The sequence below is a fragment of the Schistocerca cancellata genome, chromosome 1 (genome assembly GCF_023864275.1).
Source record: "Schistocerca cancellata isolate TAMUIC-IGC-003103 chromosome 1, iqSchCanc2.1, whole genome shotgun sequence".
NCBI lineage: Eukaryota > Metazoa > Arthropoda > Insecta > Orthoptera > Acrididae > Schistocerca > Schistocerca cancellata.
In genome coordinates this window covers 1,265,793,277-1,265,816,212 of record NC_064626.1, presented here as the reverse complement: position 1 = coordinate 1,265,816,212, position 22,936 = coordinate 1,265,793,277, and positions in this window count along the sequence as shown.

The following is a 22,936-nucleotide window of genomic DNA, read 5'->3' as shown; positions in this document are numbered from 1 at the left end:
ATAATGCTAAGTTCAGATAGTGACGAGGGAGGAGGATAGCTATGACGCACCCTTCACTCCAAAACAGACCACAAGGGCTCCGTAACGTTGAGATGTTTTGACCGTGGTGGCCGGCGGCGATGCGACAGTTTACTCTCGCGCTCACAAAACCAGTTCCGGGTGATGAAAGCTGTGCGAACAGGTGACCTGTCGTCTTAGAAACAGCATCATCATTGAGGAATAAACAGTGTTCCTTGGGATGGACTAAATCAGCCGAAATGGACTCGTAACCCTTATCAGTAAAGCGGCATTGCATAATAACCATGGGGCCCATGTACTGTCACGATCTGTCAGCTCGAATCATCATCGAACTCTCGCCATATTGGCACTCAGCCACACGAGACTCATCTCACCAAATGACTTTCTTCCATTTCTGCACAGTCCAGATTTTAACGGAGTCGACACCACGTTTTCATGTTACAGGTATTTGCATCACTCATGTGTGGTTTAGGAATTCAAGCTCACCGTGCAATTCCCTGCTTATGGATGGTTCATATGGCTCTGAGCACTATGGGACTTAACTGCTGAGGTCATCAGTGCCCTAGAACTTAGAACTACTTAAACCTAACTAACCTAACGACATCACACACATCCATGCCCGAGGCAGGATTCGAATCTGCGACCGTAGAGGATGCGCGGTTCCAGACTGTAGCGCCTACAACCACTTCGCCGGCCGCTTACGGAAGTTTTGATGTTGATAGTGTTCGCGAGTGCGACATTCAGTTCCGCAGTGATTATGCAGCAGTTGTCCTCTAATTGTTTGTCACAATCCTTCTCAATGACCGACTATTACAACCACTCGATAGACATTTTCGGCCGCATTATCACTTTGTGGGTGATGTTTTCCGTTCTCACCATATGGCGTGTAAATCTTGGACGCGGTGCCTCTTCTACGACCCTGCCGGCCGGGTTGGCCGAGCGGTTCTAGGCGCTACAGTCTGGAACCGCGAGACACGGTCGCATGTTCGATTCCTGCCTCGGGCATGGATGTGTGTGATGTCCTTACGTTAGTTTCGTTTAAGTAGTTCTTAGTTCTAGGGGACTGATGACCTCAGCAGTTAAGTCCCATAGCGCTCAGAGCCGTTTGAACTTTTTTTTTCTATGACCAAACACTTCGGCTCACTTGGTTACGTGAATACCCATCACATGAGCACAATCAGCTTACCAACATCCGAATTTATGAGCTCCGACATAATGCACTCACACCAACACATACACTTGGAAAGTTGGGAGATCCCTGCAAAGATGCCGTTTGTGGTCAAATACCAGTTCTTCAACATTCTTTATTGAACATAATGACAATTGCACACGCGAGGGAATGGTGTTTTATCTACACACCCTATTTTTCCACGTAATGTCTAACCCGTTCTATGGCCCTTCTCCAGCGCAAAACAAAGGCGTGTATGCCCTGTCGGTTCCAATCCTTGTCCTACTGGCGGAGCCAGTGCTTCACTGTGTGAATCGCCTCTCGAAAATGTCTTCTGCAAAAGATATCCTGCATAGGCCCAAACAAGTGGAAGTCCTATGGGGGCTAGGTCTAGGCTGTAAGGTGAATGGGGTAACACTGTCCAGCCCAGTTTTGCGATGTGTTCAGCAGTCCTCAGACCCGTGTGGGACCGAGCGTTATCGTGTTGCAGAAAAACATCTCCTGGGCTGCTGTGGCGCCGTAGTCGCCTGAAGCGCGTCTTGAGTTTTGTTAATGTGTTGACATATGCTTCGGAATTAATGGTGCCGCCTCTTGGCGTCACATCAATGTGAATCACACCTTCACAATCCCAAAACACGGTGATCATAAGCTTACCGGTGGAAGCAGTTGCTATGAATTTGTTCTTCTATAGGGAGTAGAATGGCGCCATTCCATCGACTTTCATTTTGTTTCGGCTCAAAATGGTGAACTCATGTTTCATCATCTGTCACGATGCGGGACAAGGACTCCCCCTCAGCTTCAAAACGTTGCAACAAATCAGTTTTTCTGTGCGATTTGTTATCCACCGTTAGATACCGCAGGACCAATCTTGCACATACTTTTGAATATCCAAGAGTGGGGATAGTTGCATCCACACTTACGTTGCTGATTGACAGATGCAGCGCCAATTGCCGAGTTTTAATGCGTCTGTCCTCACGAAAGACAGCACCAGCTCGCTGCAACATGTCGGGTGTGACAGTCGTGGATGGTCTCCCCGACCGCTGCAAATCGTGAAGCTCCGTCGAATCGCCTTCTGCTGACGTCACCCTCCGTGCCCAACGACTACATCTACATCTACATCTACATCTACATCCATACTCCGCAAGCCACCTGACGGTGTCTGGCGGAGGGCACCTTGAGTACCTCTATCAGTTCTCCCTTCTATTCCAGTCTCGTATTGTTCGTGGAAAGAAGGATTGTCGGTATGCTTCTGTGTGGGCTCTAGTCTCTCTGATTTTATCCTCATGCTCTCTTCGCGAGATATACGTAGGAGGGAGCAATATAGTGCTTGACTCTTCGGTGAGGGTATGTTCTCGAAACTTTGACAAAAGCCCGTACGGAGCTACTGAGCGTCTCTCCTGCAGAGTCTTCCACTGGAGTTTATCTATCATCTCCGTAACGCTTTCGCGATTACTAAATGATCCTGTAACGAAGCGCGCTGCTCTCCGTTGGATCTTCTCTATATCTTCTATCAACCCTATCTGGTACGGATCCCACACTGCTAAGCAGTATTCAAGCAGTGGGCGAACAAGCGTACTGTAACCTACTTCCTTTGTTTTTGGATTGCATTTCCTTAGGATTCTTCCAATGAATCTCAGTCTGGCATCTGCTTTACCGACGATCAACATTATATGATCACTCCATTTTAAATCACTCCCAATGCGTACTCCCAGATAATTTATGGTATTAACTGCTTCCAGCTATTTTGTAGCTAAATGATAAAGGATCTATCTTTCTGTGTATTCGCAGCACATTACACTTGTCTACATTGAGATTCAATTGCCATTCCCTGCACCATGCGTCAATTCGCTGCAGATCCTCCTGAATTTCAGTACAATTTTCCATTGTTACAACCTCTCGATACACCACAGCATCATCTGCAAAAAGCCTCAGTGATCTTCCGATGTCATCCACCAGGTCACTTATGTATATTGTGAATAGCAACGGTCCTATGACACTCCCCTGCGGCACACCTGAAATCACTCTTACTTCGGAAGACTTCTCTCCATTGAGAATGACATGCTGCGTCCTGTTATCTAGGAACTCCTCAATCCAATCACACAATTGGTCTGATGGTCCATATGCTCTTACTTTGTTGATTAAACGACTGTGGGGAACTGTATCGAACGCCTTTCGGAAGTCAAGAAACACGGCATCTACCTGTGAACCCATGTCTATGGCCCTCTGAGTCTCGTGGACGAATAGCGCGAGCTGGGTTTCACATGACCGTCTTTTTCGAAACCCATGCTGATTCCTACAGAGTAGATTTCTAGTTTCCAGAAAAGTCATTATACTCGAACACAATACGTCTTCCAAAATTCTACAACTGATCGACGTTAGAGATATAGGTCTATAGTTCTGCACATCTGTTCGACGTCCCTTCTTGAAAACGGGGATGACCTGTGCCCTTTTCCAATCCTTTGGAACGCTACGCTCTTCTAGAGACCTACGGTACACCGCTGCAAGAAGGGGGGCAAGTTCCTTCGCGTACTCTGTGTAAAATCGAACTGGTACCCCATCAGGTCCAGAGGCCTTTCCTCTTTTGAGCGATTTTAATTGTTTCTCTATCCCTCTGTCGTCTATTTCGATATCTACCATTTTGTCATCTGTGCGACCATCTAGAGAAGGAAGTACAGTGCAGTCTTCCTCTGTGAAACAACTTTGGAAAAAGACATTTAATATTTCGGCCTTTAGTCTGTCATCCTCTGTTTCAGTACCATTTTGGTCACAGAGTGTCTGGACAATTTGTTTTGATCCACCTACCGCTTTGACATAAGACCAAAATTTCTTAGGATTTTCTGCTAAGTCAGTACATAGAACTTTACTTTCGAATTCATTGAACGCCTCTCACATAGCACCCCTCACACTACATTTAGCTTCGCGAAATTTTTGTTTGTCTGCAAGGCTTCGGCTATGTTTATGTTTGCTGTGAAGTTCCGTTTGCTTCCGCAGCAGTTTTCTAACTCGGTTGTTGTACCACGGTGGCTCTTTTCCATCTCTTACGATCTTGCTTGGCACATGCTAACTGTACTTCTGTCGACAGCAGATGCTCCACGGACTTTGCGACCCACAGTTCCTTTCTCCGCAGTGAGAAATTCCATGACGGCACGTTGTTTGTAATGTACATCACCGACAGACGCCATTTTTAAACTGTCCTGCAGTTACGCTATCTGTCGGAAGTGACGGAAACTTGACGCGCTCACTCAGCAGACTTCAAATGACACATACGTAACGTGTCGAATTCGTAGCATTGTTTCCGGCTGAGAAAAAAAAAGTGCGGTGCATTGATTTCTGGGCAACCCTCGTTTCATTTATGCCCGTGCTTGCATTTCTCACAATGTTTCAATATGTTTGTCCAATCTTGTACATCCACTGAACTATCAATACTGACAACCCTAGCCCAGAGCCAGTGCGTCTACGCACGCGATATGAGAGAAATCCGAGTTCGAGTCACGGTCCGGCACAAAATACCACGTGTAGCGAATTGCTGACGTCAGTGTATAGTCTCAGTATGCGAATTTGTTTCATAATGTTAACCACAACTGTAATCATCAACGACAGAGTCCATTCCTTCAAAAATTGTACTGCGAAGGTGCAGGCACTGTATAAAACCATACATTGTAACCATCAATGGTGTATCGTTGTTGGGAGTGACTTGCGTCACACAATTCGTGGGATAGCAATATGCACATATACAATCGACGATAATATAGCGTGCACAGCATTAGTGGAGCTGTCATTTCTACTCAGGTGATTCATGTGAAAAAGTCACTGACCTGATTACGGCTTCACTACGAGAATTAACAGAGTTTGAACGCGGAACGTTAGCTGGAGGTAGATACGTGGGACATTCCATTTCGAAACTCGTTAAGCATTCAATATTCCGAATATCGACAGTGTCAAGAGCGTTTCGGGTATTATCTCTCATATCGGAAAACGCAGTGACCGACGGCATTCGATTAACGACTAAGAGCAGTGACGTTTGTGTAGAATTGTCAGTGATGACTGTCAAGCAACACTGTATGAAATAAGCGTAAAATCAATCCGGAACGTACGACGAAATTTTCCGTTAGGACAATGCGGCGAAGTTTGGCGTTAATGGACTTTGGCAGCTGACGACCGACGCGAGTGCCTTTGCAAACAGCACGACATCGTGTGCAGCGCCTCTCCTAGGCCCATGACCATATCGGTTGGACCCTACACGACTGGAAAACCATGGCCTGGTTTCAGTTAGTGAGAGCTGATGGTAGGCTTCGATTGCGGCGCAGAATCCACGAGGCCGAGGACCCAAGTTATCAACAAGGCACTCTGCAAGCGGGCGGCGGCTCCATAATGGTGTGAACTGTGTTTACATGGAGCGGATTGGATGGACTGGTCCAGCTGAACCGATTGGTGACTGGAAATTATTTTCGGCTACTTAGAGACCATATGCAGCCATTCATGGACTTCATGGCCGCGCGGGATTAGCCGAGCGGACTAGGGCACTGCAGTCATGGACTGTGCGGATGGTCCCGGCGGAGGTTCGAGTCCTCCCTCGGGCTTGGCTGTGTTTGTCCTTAGGATAATTTAGGTTAAGTAGGGTGTAAGCTTAGGGACTGATGACCTTAGCAGTTAAGTCCCATAAGACTTCTCACACATTTGAACATTTTTTTTTTTTTTTTTTTTGGACTTCATGTTCCCAAACAACAATGGAAACAATATTTCTGTTGGGGACTGCCAATGAATCCAGGGCACATCTAGTTGCTGCCCTACGCCGGGCAAAAGGAGGTCTCACCCGATATTCAGAGATACTTTCGTCACATCACTGTAGACCGCAAGATTAATTCAGATAAAGTAAATATATAACACTTTATTTAAAAAATATGAAACTTAGCTTTTGATAAATCATGGAATCCATTTGACAAGTGAAAAAATAATTGTAAATCAATACTTTCAAAAAGGTGTTGCAGAGCCCTTCCGATTAATTAATGACGCCAAATGTCGATGAAATAGAGATAACCGAAATCTGCATAGCCAAACTGTGGACCTCCCCTTAGTGTTATGTAGCTCTTTGAACAGAGAGAGAGAGAGAGAGAGACGTAAACTACGGAGAAGTATTATAAAGCTACAGCCCATTGAACTCAATTTTCATCTTTAGGAAGAGGATGAATTTCACTAATCTACATGTGCTGAGTATGGCGGGTGGGGAACGAGTGCCATGTTGTTTATCGTGAAAACTATCTCGGTAGTATAGGCCGTAATTTGCATATGAAGGCTGGAGTGCGCAGTCGTTTTCGAAAGAGGAATAGAGATTTTCTCTTCATGTCCTTCACCAAAAGTTTTTAGAGCATTGTGAGAGAACTTATATTGAGTCTCTGAACAGGAGGGACTAAACAATAGTGAACGAGGACTTAGTGTTACTTTTCACTTGTCGAGCTTCTTGCGGCTGATGTGAAGAAGCACTCTTCCATTGCAACTGCTACTTAATTTCAGGAAGATAAATATAAACCCAGTTGTCCTCAACCGTGGCAACCTTCGAAATAAAGGTTTCAGGAATTACTGTAACCAATCGCTGTTTTTCCTTGAATTTTTATTTATTCATGACCGGTTTCGAATCACCTGGGAACTCATCATCAGATGATATAGGAGTATTGTGGCGGTCGTGCATTTATGGCAAATACAGAGACAAAAAAGTGAGCACTGTTTGTGGAAAGAATAATACGATTGTGAAACGTCCCCTTTGAACATTATACATGACTGTGCTTAAACTGACACACAATATTTTTAGCGCAACGCAATCTGACTATCAAAAATCCCTACAAAAGAATGGCCCTGACTAACATTAAACTATACCTTTCACAAATCACTTACCTCACAAAAATCTTCATTACTCGAACTACTGCAATACAGCGAGCGCCACTACTGCCAGGTAAATAAAAGATTCAAACTACGGAAGGCACTAACTACTAATAGGCATAGTTAGCAAATGAAAGATTTTAATAGAGAACAAACAATGTATTTACCTTAATAGTCATAATATATATAGCAGTTCATAATATCCAGTATAACAAATTTCAAAACTCCGCCATCTCTCTCCCCACATCCACCACTGCTGGCGGCTCACCTCCAACTGCGCAACGCTACGCGCTGTTCACATCCAGCTGCCGCTGCCCAACACTACAATGGCAGACAACAATGCAAACTAGCCACAGACTGCACACAGCACAGCCAGTGATTTTCATATAGAGCGCTACGTAACGTTGTCAATAAGAAAACATAAACAGCCTACTTCCATAAAGAAAACATAAACAGCCTACTTACATAAAGAAAACATAAACAGCCTACTTACAATTGTAAGATTAATTTGATGGTATTATTCACTGTTTTATTCTTGTGGCAAGCACTGCTCTGGAAAACATAGTGTGTGTTTACCAGTATCGCTAAGTATCAAGCGAAACAGGCACTTTTTCACCGATGTCGACTCCCACATACTTTACAGAATATAAACAAACCAAAAAGTGTGGCTGTTGTTTTTGTGGAGGTAGGAAGTTTTATTTGCTCATTTTACTTTTTGTGTGGCATTCGTAATAAAATATATATTTCTTATGTATAATAAAATATATTTTTATATTTATTTAGCTGGCCTACTAGCTCACAGCTATATTAATGATCTGGAAAACAATTTCTTTAAAGATAATCCAATGGAAAAAGACGAAGTCATTTTTTACAAACGCTATGTTGATGACACATTGATACTATACAATGGAATAACAACTGAATTAGAAAACTTAGCCACTAAACTAAATAATATACATCCCAAAATACAGTTTACTGCTGCACGAACAACACAACAGAGAATTAATTTTCTTGACTTAACATGTCACAACACCAAACACAAATGTTTTCCAGAGCAGTGCTTGCCACAAGAATAAAAGCAGTGAGTAATACCATCAAATTAATCTTACAATCGTAATATTCTTTCCACATTCAGTGCTCACTCACTTTTCCGTCTCTGTAATTGCCGAGATGCACGACCCCGACAATACTCCAAACTAAATTGTATCATATGATGATGAATCTCCAGGCGATTCGAAACTGGTCATGAATAAATAAAAATTAAAGAATGAACGGTGATACGTAGCAGTAATTCCTGAAACCTTTAACAAGACAGCCGCAGTGTTCCAAATCCAGAATGGATGAAAGTTTTCCTTCGAAATAAAGTTTCGGTCGTAATGAAGCAGTTGTTAAAATTCCCTGCAGACTTCTGTCGTCTTGATGCATGCGTGTCTCGAACTTTCCCATATTTCTCATTTCATTTTCAGTTCATCTGACAAAATACGTTCACAATGTACCATTATTTATTCCCAAGTCTTCACACAGTTTAGCAAGTAAGATTTAGAATAAGAGTTTAGCGGCTGTACTTACGACGCTACATGCTTTTAAGGGAACTTCATGTAGAGTCTCAGTGCTGTCTGGGTTATATGAGGTTTTCCCGTTCAGGTAGGGGCGACTGTTACCCAAGTAACCAGCAACTCCCTTTTGTAGGGAAGCAGCCTACTCACGCTGTAGTAAATTCACATCAGTTTCCATTGTGTGCCAGCCAGTCTGCTGTAACTAGCTCTGACGTCAGAAATGTTGCGCAATACCTTAAAAATCAAGCAAATGACCTAAAACTTTTCTAGCATGTGAGGAGTAATACTAAATTAATGTGTGTTAAATATCAGTTCGATAACTTCAGCCATTTTTGAAATTTGGACGTTTTTCTGAAAAAATCATTGGCGCAACAGAAAAGAGCTAGAGACTTCAAAATTTATATTTAGATTCATCTTTCATAATGATTTAATAAAAACAGTACTTTGGATTTCACAGATTAAGACTTTAGTGGAAATTCATGATTTTCTGGTTTTCGTCTCAAAACTGAAGGAAGCAAGATAGATTAAGTAGGCTAATAAATAAGGCTAGGATGTTTAGATTTAAATAGGTTGGAGGTCCGCTATGACTATGAAGATGTGAAAAGTTTCTTTTGAATACCTATAAAATTATAGCGATAGCGGATCTCAAAAGGGCCAGTTCAGAGCTCATCTGCTGCGTGCAGCGTAATTTAATTAATTCTCTCGCCCAAAATAGTTAACTTAGCCACGTCAAAATTTTATTATCAATACTTACCTGCGTGCTGAATGCACGTTTAAATTAAGAGCTTCATCGGCCATCAGCAAAAGAAGCTATAAATTATTATGTAACTTGAAGTGGTGCGTTACTAGCCCAGCGGCTAGTCGGGAGAGCCGATTTGAACAGGCGTTCTCTTAGCCGTCCGCACCGCGGCTATATATATAAGAGCGCTGCGCGAGGAAGAAAGGCCCCAGTTCTCTCCAGACGCTGAATAGCACGTCAGCTGTGTCGGGAGTCGCTTCGCTCGGAAGCACTGCTACAAACAGCCTCGGGTGCCGTATTAAGTTACTAGAGATACGCGGAACCATGAAAGCATTTCAAGTAAAGGATTAATTCTGAGATGATTTGCATTATCTAGCTTCAGTTTGCGTATTGTCGTATTTTCACGTGCCGTCGCGGGACAGACATTCTACCAATAATTATAGCGTGGCGTTTGATGAAATATTCTCATCAAATCTTGGCGAGCATTCTTTTAACATTTAATTCGGACATTTATAGTTGCATCAGCGCATTAGACTCTGAACTGCTCTGTTAGTTAGGTTGTAGGGATACTTGTGTTTGTTATCAGTGAATTTCAGAATATACTCAACTATTTTGGAAAATCGTTTTGATTAGAAATCCCGAACAATCTCCTAATTCCTCAGAGCTATAAGCTGCAGCTATAATGGTATTCTCAGATGAAGTGGGCACTAGGAACTCTCTTTACAGGCTCCACGTTTTATTAAATCACTTTCTGGGTGCTAAAAGGTAAATAGAGAGCCAGTGTTGAGAACGGCGAAAGACAGCATTAACAACATTTTAAAACCCTGAAACTGATTCAAACATTTTGAATTGCAAGCATTTACACAGCAAATTTATTTTTACAACTCACACGCCGCCCCACACTTTGAAGCTTACGTTGAGGGACACTTCCGACTTAAATCAACAACTTAATTTCCAGTGGAGATGTGGAGACTCCAGAAATACGGTGTTTATGCATATTCAAACAATAATCCTATCAGCCCTTGCTGCAAGTAAAACCTAAGCCAATTTCACGAAAGAAAAAAAAAAACACAGAACGAAGTTATGAGGCTGGACTTGAAGATAGAAAAAGGTAAAATTGTTAAGGAAATTCATGAAAACATAACGGAAAGGTAAGCAAACCTCGCGTAGATAGTTTAAAAAGCAAAGCGTTGTTGCCGACCTCCCAGGAAACGCGAACACTGATGGTGTAACGCAACTTGTGATCAGACCACTGATCGGAGATCCAAGCATGGAAGCAGTTTAGAAGTAATAGGAAAAGAGAAAAATGTCAGGAATTCCAATAAGTCCAGGAACCATCCCCGAAAGGTTTTAGAACGGTGCAAAGCGCATTCTACAGAATTAGACTAGGTGAAATCGAGGAAGACTTTAAGAGAAGTAAGAGAGAAATGTCTTCAGCATATGCATCGAAAATATAAAGGGTCGCTACCCTCCAAATAATTACTTTGTTTGAAGAACCTGCTTCAACAGAGCAGACTGATCTCTGAAAACAAATACTATATCAAACTTCAAATTCTCAACAATATACTTTGATAAACTTCTCAACTGCGAGTAACCTAAAGGAAAATGAAACTTCACCAAAACGATACCATATGCAGAATCGAAATTACCCTCTGTCACCGAGGTAGTGGAGACTATAAAGCAACAAAAAACAACAGAGTTGCAGGACAAGATGGCATTATCGCCGAAACCTGGAAACTAAAAGACCAAAGCACCACAAAGAAAGTTCCTAAAGTTATGATATAAATGTAAATTACATACAAAATCCTACAGGTATGGAAATGTACGTTGACACGCCCATTGCACAGACAGGTCGAGAAAACAGACCTGATGACTATAGAGGTATCTCTAACGATTGCCGGCCACTTACAAAATGCTCTTCGTAGCACTACTTACAGATTAGAACCACAAACTGATACAAAGGTGGGAGAATGGCAAGCTGGATTCAGGAAAAAAAAAATGTATTGAACAGTTTTGGAAGCTAAGAACACTCCTGACGGTCAAACAGATGAACAACACTTTGTGGATCTTAAGGAGGGCTGTTGTTGTGCTCTTCAGTCCGAAGGTTGCTTTGATACATATCTCCATGGTACTCTGTACCGTTGAAGCCTCTTCGTCATCAAATAAAAAATGTTCTAATGTGTATGAAATCTTATGGGACTTAACTGGTAAGGTCATCAGTCCCTAAGCTTACACACTACTTAACCCAAATTATCCTAAATACAAACACACACACCCATGCCCGAGGGAGGACTCGAACCTCCGCCGCGACCAGCCGCACAGTCCATGACTGCAACGCCTTAGACCGCTCGGCTCATCAAATAACTGCTGCCGCCTACATCCTTCTTAGTGTTTCTACTATTCTCATCTCTTGGTCTCCCTCTACGATTTTTAGCCCCCCTCTCCCTGCCCCCATAGACACACACTTACTGCAGTACTAAATTGGTAATCCCTCGATGTCTCAGAATGTGTCCTACCAGCTGATCCCCTTTTCTAGTCAGATTAAACCATAAATTTCTCCCCGATTTTCTTCAATACCTCCTCATTAGTTACGTGATCTATTCACCTAACCACCTAACCTCCAGTATTGTTCTGTAGCAGTATTTTTCAAAAGCTTCCATTCTTTTCTTGTCTAAATTGTTTCTCATCAATGTTCCACATCCATACAGGGCAACACTCCAAACAAGTACTTTAATAAAACACTTCCTGACACAAATTAATACTAGATGTTAACAAATTTCTCTTCTTCAGAGATGCTTTTCTAGCTATTACCAGTCTCCATTTTTTATCCTCTGCTTCGACACTCTCAGTTATTTTGCTGTCCAAATAGGAAAAATCATCTAATACTTTAAGTGTGGCGTTTCCTAATCTTAATTCCCTCAGCCTCACGTGTTTTAATTCGACTTCATACCATTTTTCTAGTTTTGCTTTCGTTGATGTTTATTTTATACCAGTCTTTGAAGACATTCTCCACTCCGTTCAGCCGGCCGGAGTGGCCGAGCGGTTCTGGGCGCTACAGTCTGGAACCGCGCGACCGCTACGGTCGTAGGTTCGAATCCTGCCTCGGGTATGGATGTGTGTGATGTCTTTAGGTTAGTTAGGTTTAAGTAGTTCTAAGTTCTAGGGGACTTATGACCACAGCAGTTAAGTCCCATAGTGCTCAGAGCCATTTTTTCCACTCCGTTCAACTGCTCTTCCAAGTCTCTGACAGAATTACAACTCCGTTGGCAAACCTCAAAGTGCGTATTTCTTCTCCCTAGACTTTAATTCCTACTGCAAAGTTTTCTTTTGTTTACTTTACTGCTTGCTCAGTATACAGATAGAGTAACATCTATCTCTTCAACCACTACTACCCTGTCCTGCCCCTCCATTCTTATAACTGTCATCCGGTTCCTATACATTCTGTAAATAGTCTCTCGCTCTTTCCATTTTCATATAACGACGTCCAGAATTTCAAAGAGAGCACTCCAGTCAGCATTGTCACAGATTTCCTCTATGTCTACAAACGGCTGCATTTGGATCGCACTTCCTTGACTCTTGCGCAGCAAAGTGTGCAGTATGCTGCTGCATTCATTTTTAACAAGCTACCACAAGAATTCAAAAATATTATGAGTAATTCACGCGCTTTCAAATCGAAACTGAAGATTTTTTTCATGGGTCACTGCTCCTATTCTGTAGAGGAGTTCCTTGGAAAATTAAACTGTTTATGAACCCAAGAACAGACAAACCATAAGTTTATGTAAATAAACTAGACGTGTAAAATAAAATAAAAATAAATAAATCATTTTCCAAAAACTTCACGTACCCAACAGTAGTCACCGTCCCATCAAGGAATATTCACCGATCATTCCGTGACTGCACACTGCACACCACAAAATCACCCACTGAGGGTCAAGAGACTTCTCGATCGACAAATGCGAGTCTCAGTCCCCAAAATGCGCCAGTTTTGCTTATTGACGAGCTTATCCAAATGAAAGTGGGCTTCGTCACTAAATCAAATCACACAGCGCGTCCTAATTCCCATCCTACTCCACGGCCAATCGTGCAATTTGGACGTCCTAACGCAAACGTTCAGAAGTTACGACGATTTTTTTTCATATAGGTCAATAGTTGTCACCCTCTATGATCAACGCTTTATATGTATTTCTTGTGAATGATCTGAGTGCGACAGAATTTCTATAATATATCTTTATTTAAATATTGTTGTAGTTTTATTAGTTTAGTCTAGAAATGACTCAAAATATATCTATAGATATTTTTGGTGGGATTGCTTTTAGCCAGTGGAAAACCAGACAACCAGACAGTAGTGGGTCACTAGGAGGGCCAAGACTGGGATTTTAGAGGGAAGAGCTCAAGGGAACGATTCTAGGCACTTTACGTCAAGTTCTGGAAGAAGGCAAACCTGAATGCAGTAACGTGCGTGATTCGGTCGCACAAGTGATTGATTCTGGGTGTTGAATGGCCGCTACCACACTTCAATTTCTCTAGAACTGATTGGTGTTGGGGACAAGTCTCGGGCAACTGTAGAACTGAAGAGTTGTCGGAACAAATCGATAACTGCGAAACAACTGCAGGAAATGGGCAACAACTGACGTGAAACTGACCGAGTGTCGGCATGCGGTCGCTTAAACCATGTGATAGACCTATGAATGCCATGTCATCTATTTGCCGAATGCATCAAGTAGTACCGTCTATCAGCACTCTCTATGGCGACAGACGTATTGGAGGATGAACGGCGTATTTGAGTGTCCTACGCGGAATCCGATAGGAGTCCTAGGCCTGAGCCCTAGGAGGCGGCTCAATATGCATGTGTCGCCAAACTGACAAGGGGACCGCACCTACTCATCATCATGGATTTCGTCCAGATTTATGGTATATGCAAGGCTTGTCCAGATAGGAAGGTGACAGAAGTGGGAGTTCGAGATGGTCCAGCGTTTCGAACAAGTACAACCGTCGGTACGGATCGAGCGCAGCATGAGCTATTACTGTAATCGCAGTTTTTAGCAAGCGGTTGGAACTGTGGGAAAAGTACAGGATGGTAATCAGAGTGGCGTGGGTTCGATTCCAATCAAGAAACTTTTCTTTATTTTCAGTATTTGCTTTACCTAGACTGCGGATAAACTTAAACAGTTCTCAGTATAGTATATTTATTAATATTTTCATAATAAGTACGAAAAGGTAAGGCAATGTAGATACTGTCATTACTTTGCAATTGTGGTATATTGATAATTTTTTTTTTTTTTACCGTCTGACTACAAATGAATTAAACACAGTTTTAGTGCCATACGCATTTCGCCTTTATTCCCTGCAAGAGATCTTCAGTGGCAGGTTGCGTGGTCGATTTTCTACATATTACGCTCTGTTCATTTTTGGTGCCGTTCCTCTTCTTCACTGCACTGGGAACTCAACACTTGTGTTCGGTTCTCAGAGCTGTGAAACGTGGGGAAAAAATCGCAAGTGCAATTTATAAGAATAGGAACGGCACCACAAATGGAACAGAAGCGTAATATGTGGAAAATCGCCCAGGCAACCTGCCACTGAAGATGCCTTACAGAGAATAAAGGCGAAACGCGTATGGCACGAAAATTGTGTTTTATTCAGTTGTAGTCAGACGGTCCAAAAAGTAAAAATTATGAGTATACCGTAATGTTAGACGTAACTGAGGTAGACAGGACTACAGCAATTAAGACTTTGCAATTGATTTACGACTAAAGCATAGAAGTAGTAATATCTTCGGAACGTTGCTCACGTTATAAATGACGAATTACGATCACTTCTTCGTAAGTTAACTGCAGAGCCATCGTGCAAGCAGAAAGTAGAATCCTTTCTTAGAAATTTATTTACAATTCCATAGTCTTCATTGCTTTCATTATAACGCTATTTATGAAAATATTGACAAATACAGTATATACAGAAATTATTTTCAAAATGGTTCAAATGGCTCTAAGCACTATGGGACTTAACATCTGAGGTCATCAGTCCCCTGGAACTTACAACTACTTAAACCCAACTAACCGAAGGACATCACACACATCCATGTCCGAGGCAGGATTCGAAGCTGCGACCGTAGCGGTCACGCGGTTCCAGACTGAAGCGCATAGAACCGCTCGGTCACACCAGCCGGCAAATTATTTTCGTTCATTAAAGTGTAATCAACGTTCTGTAAGGTGAAGTGTCTTTGTCTAGTAACCAAAACGTCAGTTCTTGTTTCGACTCCCGCCACTGCTTAAATTTTGAATCACAATCATTACCAGTAGCGGCCGAAGTCTTCCGGCATAAGAAGTATTCCTCATTCTGCCAACGGCCTTGTCAAAGAGGGGAGAGAGGAGAGAGGAACACGAAGTTTCAGTGCACTCTCTTGGCCTTGGGGTAAGAAACTGTCCACAATGGCAGAAAAATCAGCAATTATCAGCAGCATGAGGACGCAGAAGGGAGAGGAAACTGCTGTATTAAAGACACATAATGTGTATCCACAGAACATGTAGCACGTAACTGAAGAAAATATCATGATGATCTATCTATTGGCAAAAGCTTCTGAACTAGTCCTCCATTCGGATCTGTAGGAGACGACCGCCAGGGGAGTGGCCACCATGAGGAAAAGATTTAATAACCAATGAAACGATAATTTTCTCCAAGTCTGGCCATGAACTGTCAGTAGACTGAACATGACAGAGAGGTAGAAAATATGAGAAGCGGAATGCTATTGATCAATCTAATGCTAAATCTAGGTACAGTGGGAATGAGTGAAGTCAGTTGGAAAGAAGACGACGATTTACGGTCAGAAGCAGTAATAAACGGTATCACGCGATTAAGATTCATTCTGAATAGGAAGGTAGGGCAGAGGGTTGGTTACAGTGAACAATTCAGTGACAGGCTTGTTCTCATCAGAATCAACAGCAAACCAACACCGACAACAACATTTCAGGTATATAAGGCTTGTCGCAAACAGAACTGAAGGTACAGAGAAAGTAAATAAGCATAACGAACGAGTAATTCAGTAGGAATAGGGAGATGAAATTCTATTAGTCATAGATGATTGGAATGCTTTTGTAGGGAACGAGTAGAAGGTGGGTTACGGGAAATTGTTGCTTACTAGTAAGACTGAGAGAGGAGAAAGACTAATTAAGTCCTGCAATAAATTTCAGCTAGTAATAGCGAGTACTATGTAAAACAATCATAACAGGATTTGGTATACCTGGAAAGAATATTCAGTAAGATAACATCATATTAACGCACAGATGCTGAAATCAGTTACTGTATTGTAAGTCGTATCCAGGAGTAGATATTGGCTCATATTACAATTTCATAGTGATGAGGTGTAAGCTGAAGTTTAACAGTCTAGTCAGAAAGTCAGTGCGTTACGAAGTGGGATACGGAAGTGCTAAGCAATGAAGAGATACGCTTGAAGTTCTCTGAGGTTCTAGATACTACGATAATGAACAGCTCAGTGAACATTTTAGTTGAAGAGGAAAGGACAACTCTTAAATGGCAAACACAGAAGTTGGGAAGGAAAACATAAGTACAAGGAAGGTAGTTCCGAGAAAACTATGGGTAACAAAAGAAATACTTAGTTGACCGTCGAAAGAAGTGCAAAAATGTTCAGGGAAATTCAGGAATACAGAAATACTAGTCACTTATGAATTAAATAAATATTACGTGCAGGAAAGCCGCCTCCTTTGGCTTACGCTAGGAACTACTTTGGGACAGTGCGTAAGACAGTCAGATAGGCCGTTCATCCGACAATAGCTACGTCTGTCGCCATAGAGAGCGCTTAAATATGGAACTACTTTATGCATTCGGGAAATAGATGACATGACATACATAGGCCAAGTGCATGGTTCAAGCTACCGCATGTCGGCTCTCGGCCAGTTCCTCGTCAGTTATTGCCCAAATCCTGCTGTTATTGCACAGTTATCCGTCAGTTCCAGCAGCTCTTAAGTTCTACAACTGCCTAAGAGTTGTCTCCAATACCTATCAGTTCTAGAGATAAGTGTACATGAAAAATGTGGAACCATCTAAAACGAAATGATTGTCGAAAGGACTGATTCAGTATACAGGGTGAGTCACCTAACGTTACCGCTAGATATATTTCGTAAACCACATCAAATACTGACCAATCGATTCCACAGACCGAACGTGAGGAGAGGGGCTAGTGTAACTGGTTAATACAAACCATAAAAAAATGCACGGAAGTATGTTTTTTAACACAAACCTACGTTTTTTTAAATGGAACCCCGTTAGTTCTGTTAGCACATCTGAACATTTAAACGAATACGTAATCAGTGCCGTTTGTTGCATTGTAAAATGTTAATTACATCCGGAGATATTGTAACCTAAAGTTGACGCTCGAGTACTACTCCTCCGCTGTTCGATCATGTGTATCGGAGAGCACCGAATTACGTAGGGATCCAAAGGGAACACCTTTTTATTGGTCTTTTTCACTGACGCACATGTACATTACCATGAGGGGTGAGGTACACGTACACACGTGGTTTCCGTTTTCAATTACGGAGTGGAATAGAGTGTGTCTCGACATGTCAGGCCAATAGATGTTCAATGTGGTGGCCACCATTTGCTGCACACAATTGCAATCTCTGGCGTAATGAATGTCGTACACGCCGCAGTACATCTGGTGTAATGTCGCCGCAGACTGCCACAATACGTTGTTTCATATCCTCTGGGGTTGTAGGCACATCACGGTAGACATTCTCCTTTAACGTACACCACAGAAAGAAGTCCAGAGGTGTAAGATCAGGAGAACGGGCTGGCCAATTTATGCGTCCTCCACGTCCTATGAAACGCCCGTCGAACATGTACCTCACCCCCCATGGTAATGTACATGTGCGTCGGTGAAAAAGACCAATAAAAAGGTGTTAGCATGTGGACGTAATGTGCTGTTCCAGTCTCTTCTGTACCTAAGGTCCATCACCGTTCCCTTTGGATCCCTACGTAATTCGGTGCTCTCCGATACACACGATCGAACAGCGGAGGATTGGTACTCGAGCGTCAACTTTAGGTTACAATACCTCCGGATGTAATTAACATTTTACAATGCAACAAACGGCACTGATTACGTATTTGTTTATATGTTCAGATGTGCTAACAAAACTAACGGCGTTCCATTTTAAAAAACGTAGGTTTGTGTTAAAAAACATACTTCCGTGCATTTTTTTTATGGTTTGTATTAACCAGTTACACTAGCTCCTCTCCTCACGTTCGGTCTGTGGAATCGATTCGTCAGTATTTGATGCGGTTTACGAAATAAATCCAGCGGTAATGCTAGGTGACTCACCCTGTATACGAAAGTCAAAACTACTTTCGGTGAAATTAGAAGGAAGGGCGGTAACATTAAGAGCTCAGCGGGAATTAAACTGTTAAAAGCAAGGAGAGAGTGGGTGAGTGGAGAGAGTAAAGTGAAGGCCTCTGCGATGGCGGACACTTGTCCTAGGACGTGATAGGAGAAGAAACATGTGTAGGCAAGAGATAGGTGTCTAGTATTACAGGTAAAAGCAGATTTTATATGATCTTTGAAAAACTTATGATACAAAAATGCAGAAGGAACGGATAACATTCCTTCGGCTTTTCTAAATTCATTGGGTCGGATTGGCAACAAAGCGGCTATTCCCTTCACTGTGTTCAATGTATGAGACTGGCGACATACCATCAGACTTTCGGAAAAACTGCATACGCACAATTCTGGAGACAGTAAGTGCCGACTAGTGCGAGAATTATTGCAAAATCAGCGTTGCAGCTCATGCGTACAAGTAGCTGATAAGAATAATCTACGTGTTTCTCACTCCTCCAAGTGAGGGCTTTTAACTATACCCTCCATTCCGTTGCCTTGGTTAAGGCAGCACAAAATTTCTTCCCGCATGCGTCCTTGTATTACGGGTTCTCGTACTTTGATACTGAATTATTTAGCACACTACTTTTGTCGATAAATGCGAAGTGGCTACATGAAACCATTCAGCTAATCGTGATCTTATGTCTTGTACCATTAGCATGGTTATACCCTTTTCTTTAAAATGAAATTTAAGATTAACAGAATGAAGATAACTGGACTGCTACGCTATGTATTACAGCATAAGTACAATGGACCTTTTACTTAGCTGCATAAAGAGACTACATTGCCACGATGATAATAATACAATTACACTGAGGTCACAAAGTTTATGGGATGGCGATATCTACTTATAAATTACAAATAACCTAAACTGCAACGATCACACAGATAATATTGTGGTAGAGCAAACCAAAGACTGCGACTCACTGGCAGAACACTTAGAAGGTGCAACAGGTCTACTAAAGAGGCTGCTTACACCACGCTTGTCCACCCAATACTGGAGTACTGCTGTGTGGTGTTGGATCCGCATCAGGTGGGGCTGACGGATGACATCGAAAAAGTACAAAGAAGGGCAATCCGTTTTGTATTATCGCGAAATAGGGGAGATAGTGTCACGGACATGATACATGAATTGGAGTGGCAATCATTAAAACAAAGGAATTTTTCGTTGCGACGGGATATTCTCATGAAATTTCAATCACCAGTTTTCTCCTCCGATTGCGAAAACATTCTGTTGCCACTCACTTACATAGGAAGAAATGATCATCACGATAAAATAAGAGAAAACAGGGCTCGCACAGAAAAATTTAAGTGCTCGTTTTTCCCGCGTGCAGTTCGAGAGTGGAACGGTACAGAGATAGCTTGAAGGTGGTTCATTGAACCCTCTGCCAGGCACTTTATTGGGTGAATAGCAGAGTAATCACGTAGATGTAGACGGTGGTAGTACCGGGTATGGTGTGTTGTCGGAGCATTCATTTGTGCTCAAGCGATTCATGTGGAAATGTTAACGACGTGGTTATGGCTGCACGACGGGAATTAACAGACTTTGAACGCTGTATGTTAGTTGGAACCAGACGCTTGGTACATTCATTTACGGAAATCGTTAGGGAATTCAGAATTCCGAGATCCACACCACTAAGAGTGTGCCGAAAATACCAAATTTCAGGCGCTACTTCTAAATACAGAAAACGCAGTGGTCGATGGCCTTCACTTAAGGATCAACAAATATGGTTCAAATGGCTCTGAGCACTGTGGGACTTAACATCTTAGGTCATCAGTCCCCTAGAACTTAGAACTACTTAACCTAACTAACCTAAGGACATCACAAACATCCATGCCCGAGGCAGGATTCGAACCTGCGACCGTAGCAGTCCCGTGGTTCCGGACTGCAGCGCCTAGACCGCACGGCCACCGCGGCCGGCTAAGGATCAACAAGAGCGGCGTTTCCGTAGAGTTTTCGTTACTAGCAAACAATCAACACTGCTTGAAATAACAGCAGAAATCAGTGCGTGATGTACGACGAGTACGTCCGTTAGGACAGTGCGGCGAAATCTGGCGTTAATGGGCTATGAGATCAGACGACTGACGCGAGTGCCTTTGCTGATGGTACCACATCGCCTGTAGTGCCTTTCCTGGGCTCGTGACCATATGGGATGGACTCTAGACGAATGGAAAACCATGACATGGTCAGCTGATGGTAGGGTTAGCGTGTGGGACAGACTCCTCGAAGCCATGGACCCAAATCATCAACATTGTGTAAGTAGGCTGTTTATGTTTTCTTTATGTAAGTAGGCTGTTTAGGTTCTTATATTGGTAACGCCGCCGCCACGTAGCGCTCTCTATATGAAAATCACTGGCTGTGCTGTGTGCAGTCTGTGGCTAGTTTGCATTGTTGTCTGCCATTGTAGTGTTGGGCAGCGGCAGCTGGATGTGAATAGCACGTAGCGTTGCACAGTTGGAGGTGAGCCGCCAGCAGTGGTGGATGTGGGGAGACAGATGGCGGAGTTTTGTAATTTGTCATGAACTGCTATATATATATTATGACTATTAAGGTAAATACATTGTTTGTTCTCTATTAATATCTTTCATTTGCTAACTATCCCTATCAGTAATTAGTGCCTTCTGTAGTTTGAACCTTTTATTTAGCTGTCAATAGTGGCGCTCGCTGTATTGCAGTAGTTCGAGTAATGAAGATTTTTGTGAGGTAAGTTATTTGTGAAAGATATAGTTTAATGTTAGTCAGGTCCATTCTTTTGCAGGGATCTTTGATAGTCAGATTGCGTTGCGCTAAAAATATTGTGTGTCACTTTAGTGAATGTTTGAGTACGTTCAGTTTTGCTCAGCTGTTTGAAAAGCAAATAGTGTAAGAGGTTTATCAGCACAGTCGTGTATAATTGTTCTAAGGGGACGTTTCAAATGGAGTGTACTAATTGGTGTTGGCTCTAAATGTTGTTGGCTGTGGTTACATGGAATGGACTGGATCCTCTGGTCTAGCTGAATCAATCATTGAAATGGTTATGTTCTGCTACTTGTAGAACAATGCAGCCATTCATGGACATCATGTTCCCAAACCACGATAAGAATTTTATGGGTGACAATGCGCCATGTCAGCGGGCCACAATTGTTCGCAATTGGTTTGAGGAAAATTCCGGACAGTTCGAGCTAATGATTCGTTCATCCCGATATCCCAGTATGTTCCCCGTTTAGCATTTTTGGGAAATAATCGAGAGGTCAGTTTGGTGCACAAAAGCCTGCACCTGGTAAGACTTATCGACGGCTATAGAGGCAGCAAGGCTCAATATTTCTGCAGAGAGCTTCCAACGACTTGAGTTAATGCCACGTCGAGTTCCTGGAATACTCCATGCACAGGGAGGCTCAATATTTCTGCAGAGAGCTTCCAACGACTTGAGTTAATGCCACGTCGAGTTCCTGGAATACTCCATGCACAGGGATGTCGAACACGATATTAGCAGGTATACCGTAACTTTTTTCACCTCAGTGTATACTTGTTTAATGAAAAACTTTGTCACGCACGTCTTCCTTCTGGGACTGTGTCATCAAATAGACCGTGCAGATCAGAATGTGCAACAGTACTTCCAAGACACGCAGTGCAGTATGCAACGTGGCTGTCGACGTTGAGAGACAACACAGAAATTTTCCGTATTGTTTATGCTCTAACGGGTGCCCTTTGTTTCACAGACATGGAGACAACAGATGTTAATAAACGGGGTTCTCCGTAGACTAGACGAGAAAAAATACATGGAAAGCACCAACTATGAGGAGGGGCAGGACGATAAGGCATAGACTGAGACATCACAGAGTTGCTTCCTTAGTATTAGATGGAGCATAGAAGGAGAGAAATTAGAGAGCAGGGGGGCTGTATCATACAATTCAACAATTAATGACCCAAAAATTTATTCTAGACGACAACTGCAGTGAGGACAATTATTTGATCCTGACGAAGAAGATATCGGCCATCGACAAAAGCTTGGGCTTTCTATCTAATCTGTCTTGGTAAGAGGACCGAAAATGTTTTTTACACCAGAGATCATTTTTCTTCTTTTATTTTGTACATAATCTGTGCCATCGGTCGCCGCGGATGCTGTACGTCTGCTAGAGGAGATGGAATCACAAGGGCCGCGCAGCGCTGTGCTCACACGGCGTGAGAGCCACCGCCTCGCCGGGTGAAAACGGCGGCC